The 20,592-nt window shown below is 40.0% G+C and overlaps 1 protein-coding gene across 3 annotated transcripts in view; it reads right to left on the bottom strand.

Annotated features, from left to right (window-relative positions):
* Positions 1–16,511, bottom strand: part of ARHGAP15 (Rho GTPase activating protein 15) — a 332,166-nt gene extending 315,655 nt beyond the window's left edge. The window contains exons 1-2 of one of the 3 annotated variants that reach the window (XM_038182038.2): positions 16,403–16,511; positions 16,180–16,239 (exon numbers count right to left, since the gene is read on the bottom strand). The gene's annotated coding sequence lies outside the window, so the exon portion shown is untranslated. Of the gene's footprint in view, positions 1–7,776; positions 7,900–16,179 lie in introns of those variants that run through there. The other 2 variants (XM_072040669.1, XM_038182039.2) reach the window with 2 other exon arrangements.
* Positions 16,512–20,592: the final 4,081 nt, after the last annotated feature.

Consider the following 20,592-nt stretch of genomic DNA (forward strand, 5'->3'; position numbering starts at 1 on the left):
TAAACTCATACAAGTTGAGGGTGTGGAAATATGAGGAAATACAGCACTCTTGAAGAGAGAAACAAGATAGTACTTCAATATTAATCATTACTCACCCAATGTATTGTGCTATAGTAGTAGCACTAACTTCGATGCAAAGAGCTGTAAAGCTGATGCTCTTTGGCCATTTCCTGCATTGAATTAATTGCTCGAGAATCCCTACAGAAGTAGAACTACTGAAAGAGAGGAGAAAAATATAGCTAAGGAGTTACCTGCCACTCAGGAGTATTCAGTTCTATTTCTGCTGCAGAGCTGATACATGATACTGGGGCAAAGTCTTTATGTGGACCTTTGGGTAGTGGCACGGGGTGTTCTTCCTCTCTGAGACACTTCTCAGCACCCTTCAGAGCAGTCACCACTTAAAGCCATGTCGCGGAGATGCTCTGCCATTTTGGCAGTAAGATCTGCAGCAGTGCTAGGCAGGAAATGATTTTTCCTTCCTTCTAAACTTGGAGAGTCAAACCATTTTGTATTTCATGTTGGTATCAAACCAAAATCACTTCTCAACAGATTTTCAGTAGGCTCCAGGCTGGAGAGCTGATCAGACTCGAGAGACGAGAGCAACACTGGCTTTGTCACTGATCCAATGTTTGGCTGGAGCACATCTCTCAGACTTTCTTCTGAAATCTCCCACCTGTAAAACTCTGACATATCTCTTCTTGGGAGCATTATGAGTTGTAATTAGGTATTCTCTGTCTGGGGTTGACAGTACATGATGTGCTATAAAAAAGTTTAATACTGTGACAAACTCATGGCCTGGATCTCAAGTAGGAGCACAGTCAGTAAACTGCAAGTCTGCAAAGACTTCTGAAATTTTTGATTTTAATCTTATTGAAGCTCAGTACATTTTCCCTGAAACTGGGACTAATTCATATACATCAGAGTATTACAATGGGACTTTCTGCAGCACTTAGTTTACAGGAAACAACATAACAAAACAAACCCTCAGCATTTCCTCTGTCAGATTGTGTTTGTCTTCGTCTAGAGTGTGGTGAGATCATGCAGATCTTAAAGACACAAGTTACAAAAGCTTCTCCCTTAGGATTTCCAGGTAGAAATCCTTTGATGCCCAGACTCCTGACAGCGTTATCGGCTCTGCATGCCAGTAGATGGCACCCTCAATATGAGCTCCACAAACGCAAAGGCGTTGCATTTGCTCCTGCAAGAATTTGGTAGTGATTACAAGCCACTTTTTTTTTTTTTAAAAAAAAAAAAAAAACTCTAAAAAATAACAGAGAGGAAGACAGTCGGAAAACTGATAAAATTTTAACAGAAAGCAGAGCAAGGATCCTATCTGATGCTTTTACGATCTGGTGCTTCCAAACTGTTATTAGCAGCATCAGGGCCAAGTTCAGGCCGGTTCTGCAGGGGAATTTGTTTCACTTACTTTGGAAGGCAGAGCTGCCAAGCCCTGTGCAACTGCTTGTGAGACACTCCACGTTCATTATATAATTAGCTAATTTGCCTTTTGGCAAATAGTTAGCATCTGGATATAAATTTTAGTTTTGAAACCTCCTACGGTTGATTTGTTGGATAAAGGCATTAAACCAAGACAGACTTTTTTTTTTTTTTTCCCTTCATTTTGTTTATATTGGTTTCTGGAGCAAAAGGGCAGCATAATTTTATGGCATTCACTTAAGGGAAAAGGGACAGGGGAACATACTGAAAACCCCTTTTGGATGTCTTTTGGGACACTGTGGAACAGAAGCAGCACAGACAAGGGTGGGAAAAAAAAAAGTCAGGTAAAGGTACAGGTGCAAGAAAAGGCACTAACATGAGGCTGGATGGACAATACAAGAGGGGAAAACTGAATCTGAGAGTGGCAAAAAAAAATCGCGTCAGATGTGAGAAAGGAGAACTTTAATTTCTCAAGAGTGTGTAGATCAGATTACTTAGAAACAAGGAGCACTGCAGAGCTGAAAGGACAAAATCATGTTTCTGGCTGGGAGAGCAAAACCAATTCAGCCTTGCACAAAGCACCACTTTTGGAGATTGCCTCAGGAGTTCAACAGCCCTCAGTGGGGGAAGAAAGGGATTGTACTGTCAATGAAATTAGCAGCCTCAGTAGGTCAGCACTTGCATTTGCTTTTCCCATGAATCGGTCCTCTTGTTTGGGGTGCTTGGAAGTAAATAGAACAGCATCCCCATGGTGAATTAGGCTAAACTGAAGCCAGAGCTCAGATAACAACTAAAGGTGTCAGATGCCATGTGACATTTTACATATCTGGAAGATGAGTGGATAAGATCCTAAAACTCCAACTTCTAAATGTACAGCTGACTTTCAAACAAGGTGTGGAAGCAATGAGTATTGCAGAGGTGAAAAACTGAAAGGTTACTGTGCATGCAAATCTGTGCACACTGTAAAGCCATCCCATTTCCGAGAATCAGGCTTGGGTTGAAAGAGTAACACAGCAAATTGCAGAGATCACATCTCAGGCTTCCTCACAAAATTCTGGGTCTTGGCAAAACCATAAAAAAAAAAAAAAAAAAAAAAACAACACACAAAACATTTCTTTTAAAAGCAGTGTTTTCACAAAATCCTGTTTGATAACAGCCAAAATATTTCAATTATTTTAAAATTTCTTTTGATTGGGAAAAAATGTTTTGTCTCTATTATCTATATAATCACCATTATCACCATTTCTGAGATGATAAAGGAAACAAAATAACATCATTTCCAATGAAAAAAAAAAAAAAAAAAAAAAAAAGTCCTTAATGTTTCTATTTTGTAGCTTTTTGAAAAAAATGTAGAAATTGAATGGTTTGTCTCATTGCCATTTTTGTCATTAGTAACCTGAGTATAGTTTCTGTCTCACAATGATGACCAGTAAGTATTCCCTTCCTACAGCATCTCGTGGAGCTAGAGGAAGTTTCATGTTGCTGATATCAGGTTTTTAACATGCTGGCATGTTGCTGTGTCCACAAATGGAACATATAGTGAGCAGACTGACTAGTGCTACCCAAGAACTTTATTTAATGCATTTTGGTAAAGTATTGGTAAAATTAGTACACAGTTGCTTTTTCTGCAATGCAGAGCTAGTTTTCAAGAAACAAGAGGGTAGCAGTATTTCTAAATTTTGACTTGAGCTATGCCTACATTTCCTACGGCTATGTATAATGAAAGACAGTGTGCAAATGTTAATTCATTAGCATCTTGCACCAAGTACTTCTAACAAATCCTATCGTCCAAGAAATGAAAAAATATATATATTCATGATTAATTGAATTTGTTACATTTGTTTTTCAACATTAAGAGATAAAAAAGGTTTTATGTATTTTTCTATATTCATCAAAATCAACTTTTAAATTCTTCCAACATCGCTCATTATATTTACACGACCATCAAGTCAGAAGCATAATGAACATGAAAGGGTTCAACATAACGTGAAAACACTGCAAAATTAAAATTCATGTGGTTGCATCCGCTAATTCCATTCTTCTGCTGAAGAGCAACATCATACATGAAGAGCATCCATCAAAACCTATCACAATAATGTTACAGAAAAATAAAAATCAGCACTGGGTTCACCATTACACTAAAACCTACAAGTCTGAAAACAAAACAAAAGAAAAAAAAACAAACACATAAAAATGGAAGAGGAAGTAAGCGTTAACAAATGCAAAAACAAGCTCATGCCACATACGGTGAGTCAGAGCATTCTTGCAAAGGAGAAAACATATTGCTGTGTCTGTGAAAGAACTGTTTAAAATCAACACACCTACGTAAATATTTCTGCTGTTGGATTTTGCTCTTAGCCTTCTCCACTTCTCCACGCTGTTCATTATCTCTGCTGAAGTACAGCTCAGGGGCAGAAAGTGCTTAACACAAAACTGATGGAAATGAAGGGGGACAGATGAAACAACTACAGGTAAAGAGAGGGGACAAGTAAACCATCATGTAGCTTTTTACATTATTCTTATTCCCGCTGTGCTCTGTCTTTATTTTATTTTTTTTTCCAGTGCTGCTCTCACAGTTAACGTGTCACACATCTGCACCCAGGGCACAAACAGCATAGGCTGCTGAGAAATACCGTGTCCTGGGCTGGCGCCCAGAAGAGTCCTGAAGCCAGCTTATCTGAGGACTAGAAAATTAGAAAAATCCATTGTAGTGAAAATGCAAAGCAGATGTAACGTTCCTATGCCTTTTCCATTTCAGAAAGATGTCATCCGGCCTGGAATAATTTGTACTTAGGAAGTAGCATTAATTTCAACCATCAGTCACATCTCCAGTCAGAGAAAGAGATCAGGAATGACATTGCTTCATCACTGCCTGGGCTTTATTTTGATTTAGTCCTTCATATCAGATAAAGCAGAATTTCCTACAGAATTCAATCTGCAATAAAATGTTAAATGTCCCAAACTCAGCAGTGCAGTTTCACTTATTTAAACTTGCAACGTCATCAACAAACTTTGGTGAGTTTGTTAATATGCCCTACTTCCTACAAAAGCCATGCCCATTAGCATTAATTATCATTATCCCTTTTATAGCAATATTTATTATACGGTCTTTTAATTTTTTACTTCTTGCAGCCATGTTAGACTTTCAGGGATGTCTCAGAACAGACTACTCACTCAGCAAGGATTACAGAGGTCATCTCACCTCATGTTTCTAAAAGCTGGTTTTGTAGTCATTCTAGTCCACCATTGAAGGACTTTCTACAAATAAAATCAAAAATGGCCCACAGTTCTTCAGACGGCTAAAATTTACATGTACATGATTCTTGTGTGTCAAAGAGAAGAGTAGAAAACCTGTCCTGTTTTGTTTGTAGCAGTATCTCACTGCCCAACATTTCACAGAATCATGGAAGGCACCTCTGGAGACCACCTAGTCCAACCCCCCTGCTCAAGTAGGGCCCCCTGGAGCACATCACTCCAGGTTGTACCCAGATGTTTTTTGAATATCTCCAGGGAAGGAGGCTCCATAACCCCTCTGGGCAAGCATTCCCTCTTCCAGTGCTCAGTTACACCATAATTTGTCTGCTACCATGTGGGGAATACGCAATTCAGAACATTAATCACAATTTATGTATGCTCTGAGGTATATAAACCAGTCCCTATGAAGGATGCACCTAAAGACAAGGATCTGGGCACAACTTGGCCAAAATCATAGCAGACTTCCTAGGCAGTAGTGCAATTCAAGGAAAGTGTTTTCAAGCATTGTTCTTAAATAACACTTAGGATAAAGAATCTTTTACCAATGAGATTTTAACTTGATCCTTGATATGATGACCATGTCAACCTTATTTAGTCTCATACTAAGAGGGTGTTATTTCTAACTATAACACTTGGTTAACTACTACATAAATCTTGTGACTGTAATCTCACATATCAGTTTAATATCTAATAGGAACAAACTGTGTTATCATCTAAAATAATTTCATCCAAGTTTGTACATGGACTACATGATTTGGATCTCTGGTTCATGGTGAGCCCACTGAAGCTAATGGGCTCACAGCAATGCAAAAGTAGCACTAAGCACACCCAAGGAGAAAAGCCAAACCAATTATTGCATTATGGAGCCAGGTGGGGAAATATGCTTTATAATGGACTGTAAGGGGGAAGTATAGAGACTTTCACCACTGTACATCAGTAATATTACTTAATCTGGTGTACAAGAACATGCTATGTGTTTATGCTGATGACTGAGTTTCTAAGAAATAAAATGCTAAGACTTGCTTCATTTCTCATGGCTGATAGTTACTCACATCTTAGGTATACGTGATTCTCCACTTACAGTGTGTCACAGACCCACAGGGGTGCGGAGCCTACGCTGCACAATAACCTACAGACAGTTACAGTTGGATGCTTCAGTGATTTCCTGCCTATTGACCGCAGCACTAAAAATATGAGGAGTGGCTTAGTGCTATGAAGCTTGACTGTAGTTTATTCTATTTTTTTCCACTAGTAATAACACTGTACACAATAATAAAATAAAAGGATAAAATAATAATGGAAGGCTTATACCGAGTCCCACTTTCTGGCAGATGGCAGCAAAATATCCTAACCAAATATACAGTTTCAGTGGAAGTATTAATCTTTGCAAACTGTTGCTCAATTCCTCTTAAGGATAGGACAAAGAGAGATGTGAAGACAGAAAGTATGAACAGATGTGCTAGACTGGCAATCAAACAAGAATTAAGCAGAGAGCTAAAGGTCTTCCTCTGTGTCATTCTGAAAACTTATACAAGATGATAGCTTAAAGCCTCTAAGCTTTAACTTTTTCCATGTTATACACAGGCCCTTAAAAACAGCAGGATCAGCTGACAAATAAAAATAGAGATCTGAATATGCTACTTGTACTCTATAGGCCAAAGAATTGTTATCTCTGGAAATGCTTTCCTATTTGCATAGAAAATGGCTTGAGAATTAGAAAAGAAAGAGAATGGGAGACAGTCTTCCAAAGTTGCACAGTTACAATGACAAACTCTTCGCAACCATATTTAATGAATACAGATTCATCTCTAGTCCTGTAATCCTCCATGACCTGCTAACTACCAGACTGCAGAAACAAAAACTTGCTAGCAAATATCATTAAGATATTACTGGAAAACAAAACAAAACAAAAAAAAAAACACATGCAAGTCAGCATGTGACTGCATATGGTCATGTCTCTTGCATCACTTGGTTTCTTAATTATATTGCATGTGAAGGTCTCAGGAAAGGTAACAGTTGTTTTGAAAGTTCATCTATCCCGGTATATCATATGGGATAGCATAATGGAGTCTATTTTCACCATTCCTGTGTCAATTTAATATCTCACTTTCAAGTAGAACTTGAAGCTAAAAGTATCCCTTGTGTGCAGTTTGGCCTGCATATGTTCTGGGAACAGTCGTCCATAGTAGAAATTCAGTTGAATATGTAAAAGAACATGCCTGGGAAAAAAAAATGCTACTTCTAGGTCTTCCTGCTGGCAAAGCATTTCATTTCTTTCTGGAGAGCATCTGATCCACGACACCTGCCTCCATTTTCCATGCTGTACAAGCTAGACAATGCTTCAAATGATGAATACTGGTCATATGTACACGGTGTTTAATATATACATATATATTGTTTGATATGTAGCACTTCTAGTGCATCCTATGATATCAAACAGCAGAATGAGTGCAGTTCAGTCATTAGAACAATGACAGCAAGAGGTTCCCAGCATCATAAAAAAACACAATTGATTTAACAGTAAATAATACATTAGAAGTTCTAGGAAGGCTCAGAGGAGTACTACTTGGTTACTTCTGACCTTCCTCAGGTGAGAAAAAGATCATTTCCTCCCACTTCCATCCTTCCTGCTATACATTTATATACTGCAAATTAGTACAGCACAGAGCCATGGCTTTCCAACCACCACGCATGAGACTCACTACCTACAAACTCACTTCACACCTGAATATGACACCTACCACACGGCAACTTTTTAGTTTAAAGTAGTCTAATTCTGAATAGAAAAAAAATCCAATGTTTTCTCTAGGAAGATCACATAAGAATCACAAATTTTCTCCGGTGCTTGAAAGAAATCTGTTCCTATAGCCTAAATGTTCAGAAAAGTGTTGTTACTTTTAATGTTGCCAGATCTGAAGTGATGAGATACTATGGGAAAGGTTATTCTTGCAGTATTTACAGATACAAGCAGAAGCAGAAGTGACAGAAATTTCAAAGTAAGACTGCTTGAAATACTTCCAGCTCAATTTTGCAGAACTTCTCCCCACAGAGATTCAGATATTCATCCAAACTTTCCATGCTTACCTGAAGTCGACATGTGGTGATGGTAATTTTGGAACAGCCCAAACTCTCCAGAGAAGTGGAAGAGTTAGCACCACAAGACAAACTGAGGTATTAGAAAAAAATATTTTTAAAACGCCTGAAAGCCTGCCATGAATAGCCAAAGAAACAAACTTCCTATAAGTTCACAGCTCTGCCAACAGAAATTTCACTTTCAATTTGACGGTGGCTATATAAACAAGCTATCATAAGAACAGCTTGGGCAGGACCTTACAGCACATTTGTGACCTGAGTCACGTTAACATCCATGTGTGTGGCTCCATATCAGATAGGGCTTGTTGGTCCACAGTGGGGTAAGCACCTCATGTTCACCAGGGAGTAAGTACTACATGCAGTTTGTCACACTTTAAAGTATTTGGGTGCTACCAAACACTCGGAGAGTTGTAAGTTGTGCCTCAGTTTGCTGCCTGGTCCGTAAGATTCTGCAGCTGCAGCATCACCTTCACTAGACAAAAAAGTCTCCTTGAGCTCTGGTAAGCCCTCAGTGAAGCAGTGACAGTTGTTTCCAGCTCTACCCCTGTTGCTGAGGGGCATTTAAACAATCCCTCAACTTAATACTTTTAATGAACACTTGCCCTACCTTAATCCATTCTGCAGTTCCATATGCCCATCACTGCAGAAAACGAGTCTGTCAGAGATACAGAGATTATTGAATAGGACAGGCTTTAAAGCTTCTCAGACTTTAAAAACAAATTTAAAAGTAAACTAAAAAAAGTAACTTCTTTCTAGCACAGCCTATCTCAGTAGAGTTTAAAACAAGAGGCCTTTCCCTTATTCGGACAGCAAGATCCCTTCCCTCCCACTCCCTGCTATCATGTTCAGTCCCTCGTGCTGAGCACATGAAAGTGCCTCCTACCCTCCCTCCAGCCTTCTCCATACGTATCTGCAGCAGTTTTTGTGCTGTGATCCTACAGCTGCTCCCTTACTTCTTCTCACTGCTCCCACTTCCCATCTGAGGGGGGAAAAAAAAAGCTCCAGACACTTCTAATCTGTTCCCACACTCCATCTCCACTTTCCTTTACAGAGCTCCTGGTGCTGCTCTTGCAAGAGATAGCTCTGTGAAACACAGCACAACCTGCACTTACATTTTAAGAGAAAACTTTTAAGCTACAGCAGGAACTAGAAGGGGAAATTCTTTGCGGCTTGCATTGAGTGAGCCCCCTTTCTGCATTTTTGTGAGGCCCACAGTTTGCTTTCTTCACCAGATGCTTCTGACGTGCCCCAGAGTGGAGCAGAAGGCATCAGGCGTGCCTGCCCCACCACGCTGCTCCCCTGCACCATGTGGCACAGGGGGAGTAAGACAAAGAGGTTTGTTTGATGTGATAGTATCTCATATCACAATATATACCTACTAAGATGTCTGCTTTCAGCAAAGGGGAAATACCAAGGGTGTCAAAATATCATTTGATTTTGCAAGAAGTTTGAACCTAGGCTCCATTAAATGCACCTAAAATTATTATTGCAAACTTGTTTTGTTTAGTGTGGGACCAAGCATCAAAGCATTATTTCACAAAGGTGATTCAAGAGAATGCCAGATACCTTGAATGCCTGCTCCCTGCAGGACGGGGGCCAGGGCCCACCTGCACCTCCAGTTGCACCCCAGATGTGCTGCACTTGCTAGGAGCAGCCAGTTTGCAGCAGTGACAGCAGGAGTGCAACTGTGCCAGATCTGGCATGCAAACCCCAACAGTCGTACTGAGAAGAGTGGCAGCCATTCACCTGCCCCCGACATCGTTAAGAGCAGAAATTAAAAAGCCATGTATTTAAATAGCAAAATTAAGTAGTGATGTAAATGGAGTTGATGGCTCTGCATTTAATTTGCATGTTCCAACTGATGGCCTTCAAAGTGCTGTTTGTTTTAAAATGGGTGGGTGTTTGAAAACTACTTTTTTTTTTTTTTTTTTTTTTGAATAATAGACTGACTTCAGTTGAAAGAGACCTTAAAGCCCATCCAGTTCCAACCCCCTGCCATGAGCAGGGGCACCTCTCACCACACCAGGTTGCCCAAAGCCCCATCCAGCCTGGCCTTGAACAGTTCCAAGGATGGGGCAGCCACAGCTTCTCTGGGCAGTCTGTTTCAGGGCCTCACCACCGTCACAGTAAATAATTTTGTCCTTTTATCTAATCTATATCTATCCTCATTTAGTTTAAAACCACTACCCCTTGCCCTATCACTACACTCCCTGATAAACAGTCTCTCCCCAAGTCTCCTTCCTTCCTTAGTGCATAATGTGGTGTCTGAAGGCCATTTTCCTCATGAGAGATGACTACACCTTGGCTGTAGCAGTGGTGGCTGTGAAGGATCAGGCTGGTATGTCACACTCCTCCATGCACTGCACAAACTATCTGCACACCTGAGGTCAGGTGGAGACCCCCCAGGTCAGCACCACAGCAAGGCTCTTCTCACCATCCTTTGTAGGATACCATTGGTTTGGTTCTTTTGAGGCACTTTACAGCTGTGGCTTATCTTACCAAGGTAACTTGCAGAGCTAATGGAGCTCATGTTCCTTACTGGTTGAATTTGTGTGCAAAGTGAGCCCTTGCAGTCCTACATACCTGAGTTAAAATGTCTACATCGTACATCAGCTTAACTCCCTAAACAGTTGTATCTTGATGCAAAAAACAAGTCTGGTAAGAAATCTCTGCATTGAACATTTTTCATTCTGATAATTTATACATTTTTTGCTCCACATCTAAATAGATTCCCTTTCTTCACTCTCTTGCTTTCTTGAAAAGATGATAGAAAGCTTCAAACTTTAGATGAAAAGTTAAACTAGAAAAGAAGTTTTATAATTCAAGTCTCTGAAACTCTCAGGTCTATGCAGCTATGCACTACTCAATCCAGAGCCAGTGCTAAATTCTCCAAGGGAAGTTCAAGCATGAATTGAAGGGACCAGTTTCTCTAAGCCTGTGCTGACTGGGGACACTCCTTGCCTCCTTTACCAAGGGCAATAGTTGAAGAGTAGCTAAGATACTTTTACTTAGGCTGTTCCACTTCTTTTGATACTCAAAAAAAAAAAAAAAAAAGTGAATAGATTAGTGCCACATCCTAGACCAAAAATCATCACACTAATTTGATTAATTTGATTAATGATTACTAATTGTTTTTTGTTTTTTTTTTTTTTTCCCTCTTGATACCAGAACCAAGCATACAACATTCCAGTTTGAATGCTCAGCCCAAAGCAAAAAGGCAGCACATGTGAGAGCAGCTCAGCCAATTGGAAAGTCTAATGTGACATACTCCTGGAAAAAGTTGATTCATCTGTAGTAAAGCCATTCACTAGAAATGCATTTTGAAGGGGAGAACCCCGGCCTGGGAGACTTTTGTCCTTGTTTGCTGTGGATGCCCACAGTGTTAACATTTGACTGTCCTGTGGCATGTGTTGGGGTTTGGCTCTGGCCAGCTTCACCACATGGGCTGGGGATCCCCACATGGATGCCAACGTTGAATCCATCTCCCTCTGTAGACTGCCTGGTTCCTCCAAATCCACCATCCCAAGCAGACATGCAGCCAGCCAGGCAGCAGATGCCTCCCGAGCCACAGCTCCAGAGACACCAGAAATGCCAAGAGCATCCAGAAATCCATCAGGCCATGACCGACCAACCATGAAGGTTACTGTTGGAGCCAGAACTCCAGCACTTCAATGTCTTCACAGACTTTTCGTGTCATTTCCCTCCTTGCCCACAAAGGAAGAAAGTTTAGTAACATCCTGAGCAGCAAACAAGCACAGGCTCTAAGCACTATGCCAGGTCTAGGAGGAGCTTCAGTATCTGGTTCAAATAGGTACCTTGGTATCTGATTCAGCAACAAATACAGCGGTAGCTTTGCTCAGGGTGGGGCAGGAAAAGAAGAAACAAAAAGCAAACGTAGTTAAAGCACATCTCCTCTGCTCTCAGCCTTATTTACTTCTGGTTTTTCTTCTTCCTTTTCTTCCCCTCCCCTCTTATCACACTGCAGTTGTGCTGAAAGTCTGGTGCATGTCTTGGAGAAGGAATCAGAAGTTACTTAAAGTTCATTTGTTCAAGGATTGTGCCTGTTCAGTGTATCAGGCATAGGCTTTGGAAGAAATATTTATGAAAAACCACAGCACAAACCCACAATACCCAGCTTAACTACAAGTGAATGATTTAATACTTGTCAATCTGGAATGGCAGGAAGTGCTATATTGTGTCTTAAACCACTGTTGGCCACTAACTATGGCAACGTCAAACTTGCTTAGTTAATTTATTGAAGAAATTCTTTGGTAAGGAACCATGCACTGTCTGAATTAGTATTTTACTCTATGACTTGCACATACCCCCAGAAGTTTAGAAGTTAATTTGGAGAATTCCAGTATTTGTTAAGTAACCTTACAATACATTTCTGCTTAATTCCCAAAGCAGTTTTTTCTCACGCTGAGTAAGGTGCATGTATATACAGAAAAATGAACAGAAAAAGGCCAAAATTTTCAAGCATGCATGAATCTTAGGTTCCTAGTTTCTGGCAAACAGAACTCACTTTTACATGTGCCAGGCATCAGCACTTCCAGGTTATTTTAGCATGAGCCAACTAATGCACTGAAAATCTCTTCCAGCTCTATGGACCTGACTGGGTCCGTAGACTGAGCTGTAGCAGGGGTTACTGCTGTCAGTTTGCAAAAGCTAAATACCTGTGCCCAGAAAATTAATGCCTGCTTTTCCCATTCTGATTGCTTTCAAAAAAAAAAAAAAAAAAAAAAAAAGACATGCAATAACATTTTCTCTGCTCCTATTTCAGCCAGCTGGGAAGTTGTAACCTCACTGTCCTTCAATTATGTATAATAATGTCCATGGACTCCACAAAAACGGTCTCACTCTAGAACTGAAAATAGATGTGTACTGAGGAAGTACCAGTGCAAATGAGAAGCTAGCTGTGTTTGTTTTGTAGTTGGGCTTCAAAACGTCCTTTTTATAGCATTTCTCAAGGCAGGGAAGCTAACCAAAGATATAGTGAGTGCATGAATGCACAACCTCAACATTCAGAACAGCCAAAGAGCCAACACTTTTGTCTTTCAAATGCTGATAAAGGAGTTATCAGTGAAACTAAGATTCATCGAGACCACTTCCAGAAGCAGATCAACTTTGTGAAACAGTTCCAGAAGGAGATAACATCAGCGTGTCCCCACCTAGACCAAGCTCACACATTTCCAAAAACACACCTAGCAGGGGATTGTGGTGTTGTGAATGAGCTGAAGGAAATGGAGGCTGTCAGCATGCTCTGAGACAAAGTCAACAGTACAGAAATTAGTTTCATTGTGACAGAAGCTGCTGGAAACCACCACAGGATGGAAAAAAAGGGGGACAGTTTTGTACAGGGTTTGCAATCAGGCAAAGACTTCAGTTGTGCTATGAATGGCTCTTGAATTATCATGGAAGATACACAAAGGCCAAAATTTTATCCCATCTCAATACTTCAGGACTAATGTTGTTAGCAAATGAAACCATGAAAGCTATCAAAGCACCTTCATATAGATGGCATTCCCCAGTGCCAGCTTCTGTTTTTGTAGCACTGAGAACTAGTTTTGTTGCATCCATGTAAAAGTCCTAACTAGGACAGGAGGGAAACGCAGAAACTACCTGGAGCTCCATTGATGCTTTATTTTGTCTGTAAAAGAGATCGGCCAACTTAGACACACAGGATTAGGAAGAATCAGTGCAAGTGCTGTGTTTCAGGTCTCTGGTTAATAACACACCTAACAGAGAGACTTCTCCAACATCGAGAGACAATCTTTAGGAGTACGCAGGCTTTAACAACTCATACAATAGTTAGCAACTCAAACTGATTGAGCTGACACTGCACAGCAGTATCTCCAAAAAAGACAAACTGACTAGTATCAGAATTACACATTGTGGTCTTCAAAGAATTTGGAAGACACTGCATATAACTCACTGAGCCCCACGTGACTCAATAGAAATAGGCCAGGAGAAAAGAGCAGCTCCCACTGCTAAAAGTCTGCGGGACTCCATTGCACAGAAATGAGCTGAAGTCTCTGGGCAGCACGGCAAAAGCCATCCTCTGCATGAGGCATTGCTGATCACGATGGACCTGAAGCTTTAGAACCAGTCCTGAAGCTTGCCTCATTAATATCTGTCACTGCAAATAAGTAGTAAAGTAATGGACCAGAAACAGATAGAGAAATCCAAATCAGAGCTGTGTACAACGGCTTCAGTTAAGTTAGCCCCCCGCCAGAGGTTGTGGTGCTATGCCACCCAAACATCTGGAGAAGAATAAAAAAGAGCCTCTGTCACCATTTTGGTTACTGGTTCCTGCCTCACTCCAGGTGCGGAGGAACATGCTCGAGCCCATGGCCTGAGACACACATCTCCTTTGCTGCCCTAGCAATCCCAGCCCCACAGAACAGGACCTACTGAGGGGGATAGGCATCCACATTTGGTTGGAAGAAGATGAGCATCTCTTCTATCAATGTAAAAGGAAATTTATACAACAAATACTGCCACCAAAGGCAAAGGATTTCTTGTTTTGTTTTGTAATTCAATTGTAGTATACAGTAGAAGCTGTAAAATACAGAAAATAGTTCAGCTATTCACTCTATTTGGAAAAGAACATGAACAAATATATGTGGCACTTGTAACTGGATTGAGAGGTAAAGTGAACAAGAGGTGCTGCTTTTAAATGAATTTCCTTTGGACACAAAGAGGTAAGTTGCAGGGATGTGAGAAAATATAGAAAAATAACTCTGAGAATCCAAACTACTTTACCAAATCACACAGCTCTTTGGGAAAATGCATTTTAAATGACTCTAAGACATTGCAGCAGTACAGACATAGCCCAGGAAGAGAATGTGTTCTTTTTATACATTTTCCCTGTCTGTGCTGCTTTGTGTATGAAGTCAGGACAGCTTTTTTTCTCAAAAAAAAAAAAAAAAAAAGTACAGAAAATCTGAAATGTAGTCTTACAACACTGCTCTAAAATCTGTCTCCAATTAGTATGCACAATTTCAAAATGAGCTTCAAGCCACGTGTGATTTCTTTCAACTCTGACCCGTATTTCCAAATGAAAAACAAGTTGCTTCTTATGATAAGGCTATCAGTTACAAACATGAGTATGTGTCACAAACTTTGCAGGAAAACAAATCTTTGTCTCTAATTCTGACTCTCCTTTGTGTGACCCATAATCAAAATGTGATATTGTGTTACTTGAACATTTTTGTGGGTTCTTATTTCCTTGTAAGACTATAAAGGCCTGAAAGTAGTGTGCCCACAGACAGAAATGCAAAGCTACCTTTCTGATAAAAAGCTCTGAGTGAAATGTGCCTCAGGACACAAAAAGCATCTTTTGGCTAGCTCCAGAGCAGAGAACTAATTAGGCTTGATCTAAACAGCTTTATGCAGGAAACATGCTATCATGGCATTTCCACTGACCAGCTCCACGAGGAACGTTGAGAGTCCCCTCGGATAAACCAAGGACATTTGTTGTACAATTCCTTTACACCTCCCAATACCCTATTCTTACTAGCACTACTGATGAATAATAGAGTGGTACAAAGCTTGTTGATAACAAACAGGGCAAGAGATTCTATCAGTGTCTTCAGCCTCTAGCAATATTGAATACCAACTAGATAGGCTGCATATTAGGAAAAGGTTCTTCACCAAGAGGGTGGTAGGGCACTGGGACAGGCTCCCCAGGGCAATGGTCACAGCACCGAGCCTGCTGAAGTTCAAGAAGCATATGGGCAATGCTCTCAGACACATAGTCTGTTTTTTGGGTGGTCCTGCGTGGAGCCAGAAATTGGACTCGATGATCTTGAGGTCTCTTCCAACCTAGAAATTCTGTGTGATTCTGTGATCCTTGTGGGTCCCTTCCAACTCAGGATATTCTACGATTCTAGATATCAGCCTCCACCACTCACCAATTATTACAGTATCTACTGTTACTAATCACCTCCCTCGTGGTCACCAGCAAGGAAGTGAGTTAATCAAACACTGCTAAATTGCAGCCAGCAAAGGCAAATGCTGGGAAACATGACCTAACTGGCTTTCCCAGCCAGTGCTGCTGGCCTTCTCCACTTTGGAGGACAATTACTTAGTAAAGGCAGGGATATGAGAAGTGATTAGTAGCTTGGGATATTACAGAGGATCAGATACAGTTGCCTCTTGCGTAGGACATGACAGATTTTTTAGATTCTGAACACTAATTTTGCCTTTAAAGCATCATTTCACATGTACCCTCTACATTATTATTTCCAAATTTTCAAACAATAGAAATAAAATAATCTTGTAACACAAACTGTATTTAACACATACACAATACAGATAGATATAGTTATTCTAAAAATCATTAGCAACAAGTTTTCTGAGTTGGAAAAAGATGAATTTAAGACTCCTTACCTACAGCCTCACAGAAGTCCTTGTCTCATCTCAAACTGTCATCAACCGGCAGCAGTTTAACTATTTCAAAAAACGGAAAACATCTAGGTCACATGTCTATAGACAGCATTCGGGTTAATCTCCCTCAGCTCATAAAGATAGAAAGAAAGCAGGAAAAAAAAGTAGAGTAAAACCACTTCCTGCAAGAGCAGTAGCTAAACCATTTCACCAGTGAGTAACTTACACCCAAGCCTAGGGCAGAACTCTTCTGGATTGGATAAAAAGACAAATTTTAAAGTATGAAAATATCTCCGCTGTTGAATTTGCAGCAAACAGGGAGCATTAGATTTTGCAGAAGGTAAACATGACGTTTAAAAGGAAATGCTAAAAGGAATTACAATTCTAAGCCTCAAGACAACTTCCCTTTTCTTACCTTCAATGAAACCCTTTGAGTACTGAAATAGCTTACAACAAATCTGCTTTGCTGATTTGAAACAAAGCTTAAGTAAATGTGATGCTTACTGTACCGTTACTTTAGATTTCTAAAATAGTAAATTCTGGACAATCAGAGTTTGCAACTAAAAAAAAAAAAAAAAGGACTTGAACTATCGCCTCTCTGATTAACACTTCTGCTTCTTTGATTTTCTGTTTTAGCACTTCTTCATTAAGCAGCCTTTGGAGAAGCACAGCCACACACATCTGCTGCCCAGCAGCTCACAACATTGTGGTCCCTCAGTCCCTCCTTGTCAGGCAGGAGGAACCCAGAGGGAGGGACGTCACACGGCTCCTTGTCTTTGGCCCGGCAGAAAAACCCCTTCACGCCTTCACTGACGTCTTCCCCCACGACCTTTCAGCAAGGAACGATAGCATCTTTCTGATATTTCTAGCTTGACTTTCAGAGCATGCATTCATCTTTCTGGAGGAGCTGGGGTTCCCTTGTGGGGCACAGTGGTTGTTGTGCACACACAAGGACTGCCGTGATGTTGATCAGAATGCAGAGCCTTCTGTTTGTGTTTTGGCAGATTAGGGGGATTTTTTGGTTATTTCCCACAATGAAACAAAGAACTACAATACAGCCTGAGAAAAATAAGTTCATTCCCAAGTTTAGGATTCATAATTGACGAGTAGTGCCAGTGGAACTCCTCAGGTACATGTGCTCCACAAATGCAGAAATCCAGCAATGAATTCAATGGGCTCCCTGAAGAAGGATCCTGCAGAACATACCAATATTTGGGGAAAGTTATCTGCCAGTTGGATTTGGGTAGAATATTATATTGCCAGCTTGGTGTCAGTGGGGAGAGAATAAGAAGGCAATCTAGATGGATCAGCAGTATAAGCTTCAGGATGCAGCCCACAAATATCTACTTTCCTTTGAGTTTTACCATTCCCAGCACCTCCTCCTCCTACAGGCTTCATCCAGCAGCCTTTGTCACCATCACTGTCCCCATTTTCTTCCTTGATGTCTCTGGTTCTTTTTCTCCTTCTTTCCTCGAGGAAAAATGGGACAATGTCCCTCTTACATGAGAATCAAAACAGAAAAACACAATGCACCCAGGTAACCAAGGACAACTACAAGTTGTCCACCTTCAATCAGCTCACTGGCAAATGTCCTATGTCAAGATGACTTTTCTGAAATGGAAAGAAAACAACTTAAAGTGAAGAGCTAAGTGCTTTTCAACATTGAAGGAAGTCTTGTTGACACAAAGATTAGCGTTCAATTGAATTAACAGAAACAGAAGAGATAGTTAGGAAACAGGAGCTAGGACTGAGGCTCAAGTGGAGCTGAGAAAGACCTTGAAAGGGAACATGAGAAATTTTACAAAGATGCAAAGAAAAAAGAAAATAAGAAAAAAAGAAACAAAAAGAAAATTAAAAAAAAAAGAAAAAAGAAAAAAAGAAAAAAGAAAAACAAAAGAAAAAAGAAAAAATAAAAGATTTGCAGGCAAATCATTTCCTATTGCAGCAAACAAGATGCAAGAGAGTTTATGTAGCAAACACCTTTATCATTTCCTGAAGCACATGGGAAACAAGAGGTTCAAGGACCTAAGAAGAATCTGAAAGAACAAGGGGAAACATAACACTGCTGAAGGAGTAACAGAAGTATCATTCAATAGAACGATGCTTACATCATTATTGCTGACTTTGTGCTAACTTCTACAATCTGCATTTCACAGCTATAGATCCAAAACCAGACTCAAGACCGTCCTTGTTCCCAAATGCTCACTACTTCAAGAGGTAACACATGAATGTGGACAGGAGAGGGAGTTGAACAGCATGAGAGCTGGCTGTTACAGCTCTAAACTAAAATATTTTCATTTGTAGGCACTGCATTTTAGGGATGTGCTTCAAAGATGGACTTTTGGAACAGCAAAGTAGATGCTATGCCTGAATGGTGATGAGGAGAGAAGGCAACACAGCACTTTCTCCATAAGCTAACAGCCAGTGCTTAAAGAACTTGCACTGGTATTACTTCATTGCTTGCTCTCTTATAAACATTACATGGCTCAATAGATTTTGTAGTATGGAACAAATTTTAGGGCACCTCTAATTGAAAAATCTATTGTAGCTAGATATCTCATTATTTTTCCTCAAATGAAAGCAAAGGCATTTTTACCATTACTAAATATTTGTGGGCAGTGCGGACAACAGGACTGAATCTCTAAAATGTGAAGTGACCATCAGGAAATGTAAAAAATACTAAAGAACTTGTCTGTTACCTTGTCGAAAGCCTAGATTACCAAGGACATGACATTTTTCATGAAAATGCCTTTCACTGTACACCTAACATTTCAAGTCAAGTTGCATACTCTGTCTGATTTCCTTCACATCCATTTGACAGTATGTCAGTAGTGACAAAATTCTATAAAAAGATGGCAGCTTTGCATACTGCCTAAACTTATGCAGCACAAGCTTCCTGTGTGATCTCTGGAAGACTGAAAATACTTTAGATGTGCAAAAACCCATTTAGCAAAATCTAAGAGCTCATTTAATCCAAGTAAAATTAAACAGGACACGGAAATTACAGAGGCATTACCTGGAGCAGATTGCTGCTTTGTAGGTTGGCCTTTGTGTGTTTAATGTGCAAGTTAGAGACAGAGCATCATTTCTGAAGCTCAGATTTCTTGTCCCTATTTCAGTGACTCATGGCGTCATTGCTTATGAGACATGTCATCAAGCTGGTGAACATCCAGATTTCCATATCTCGTAACAGAGAGCACAGAGCACTAAACCTAAAACAACAGTTTTAATACCCACTGTTGACTGAAGATGCTGGATGCCCAGAAGCTGTTACAAACTCAGGTCTGATAAGTTCAAACGGTATCATAAGTATAATCATGTTCTTGAACAGGGCATCCAAGACTTGTTCTGGACCAGCTGCCTACTGAGGGGAAAAGAAAACTTGATTTTTTTTCTCATTTTGTTCAGTCTTTACTCTTGGGATGACTGACAGGCAGCCCATAGTCTGGCTAGTATAGCAGACACCTTCCTCTAGCAACAAATCTAATTTCAGGGAGTAAGTCAAGCCATGATAACACTAAGTGTGGGCAGCAGTCAAGCACAAGCCTGGAAGAACTGTGTGTTGTGTACAATTGCTGGCTCCAGATGAAAATTTTTGTTAATGAAAACAGATGAAGTTCCAAAACTTTGTAATACATTGGAAAAACAAACCACCACCACTAGCAAACTAGCAGGCTATGTGATAATGAAGAAATAGTGTATTAATTCCGTATTCTTCACCAGAGGGATGATATTTTTTGCATTTGTAGTGGATTTTAAAATATTTAAATTAAAAAGGAGAACAAGGAGTTATATCTGCATGGGCCCTAATTCATTTCCTTGTTCACAGCACTTGCTCTCTTAGAGTGCTGATATTCATTCACTAGGCATTATTTTTTGCTGTAAGGGCTCAGAATACTTAAACACCAAAAAAAAAGGTTCCTAGGAACTCATGTATCAACAAGGCCATTCAACAATTCCACAAGCTTATAGCCCAAGATAACAACAGTCCCCAATATTACCTGCTTGAGCAATAAATGTTTATAATGTAGGAGCTTATGTGTAAATGTCAGTGTAAACATACATTAATGGTTAAATTCACACAACCCTCTAAACCGTAATATGTATTATAAACATTCTGGTATCATCTTCCAAAACCTTTTACTCTGAGCTGATTTTTCTCCTAAACAATCCATTTTACTTACTGCAGTGTTAAAAGTGCAAAAGATATTTTTAAAAAATTGTCACAGGTGGTAGAAAATAGATCCTAAGAACTGCTCCAACAGTTTAATGCTGGCTATATAGAAGGAACATATGCACTGTGACTCAAGGTCTAAAACCCCAAACACTGAAATTTTAGGAGACAAATAATCTTGCATTAAAACATCTCTTAATAGCGGAGCTGCTAAAGTTTCGATAACACATACTTTACAAAGC

This window comes from Anas platyrhynchos, chromosome 7, assembly GCF_047663525.1.
Source record: "Anas platyrhynchos isolate ZD024472 breed Pekin duck chromosome 7, IASCAAS_PekinDuck_T2T, whole genome shotgun sequence".
Classification (NCBI taxonomy): Eukaryota; Metazoa; Chordata; class Aves; order Anseriformes; family Anatidae; genus Anas; species Anas platyrhynchos.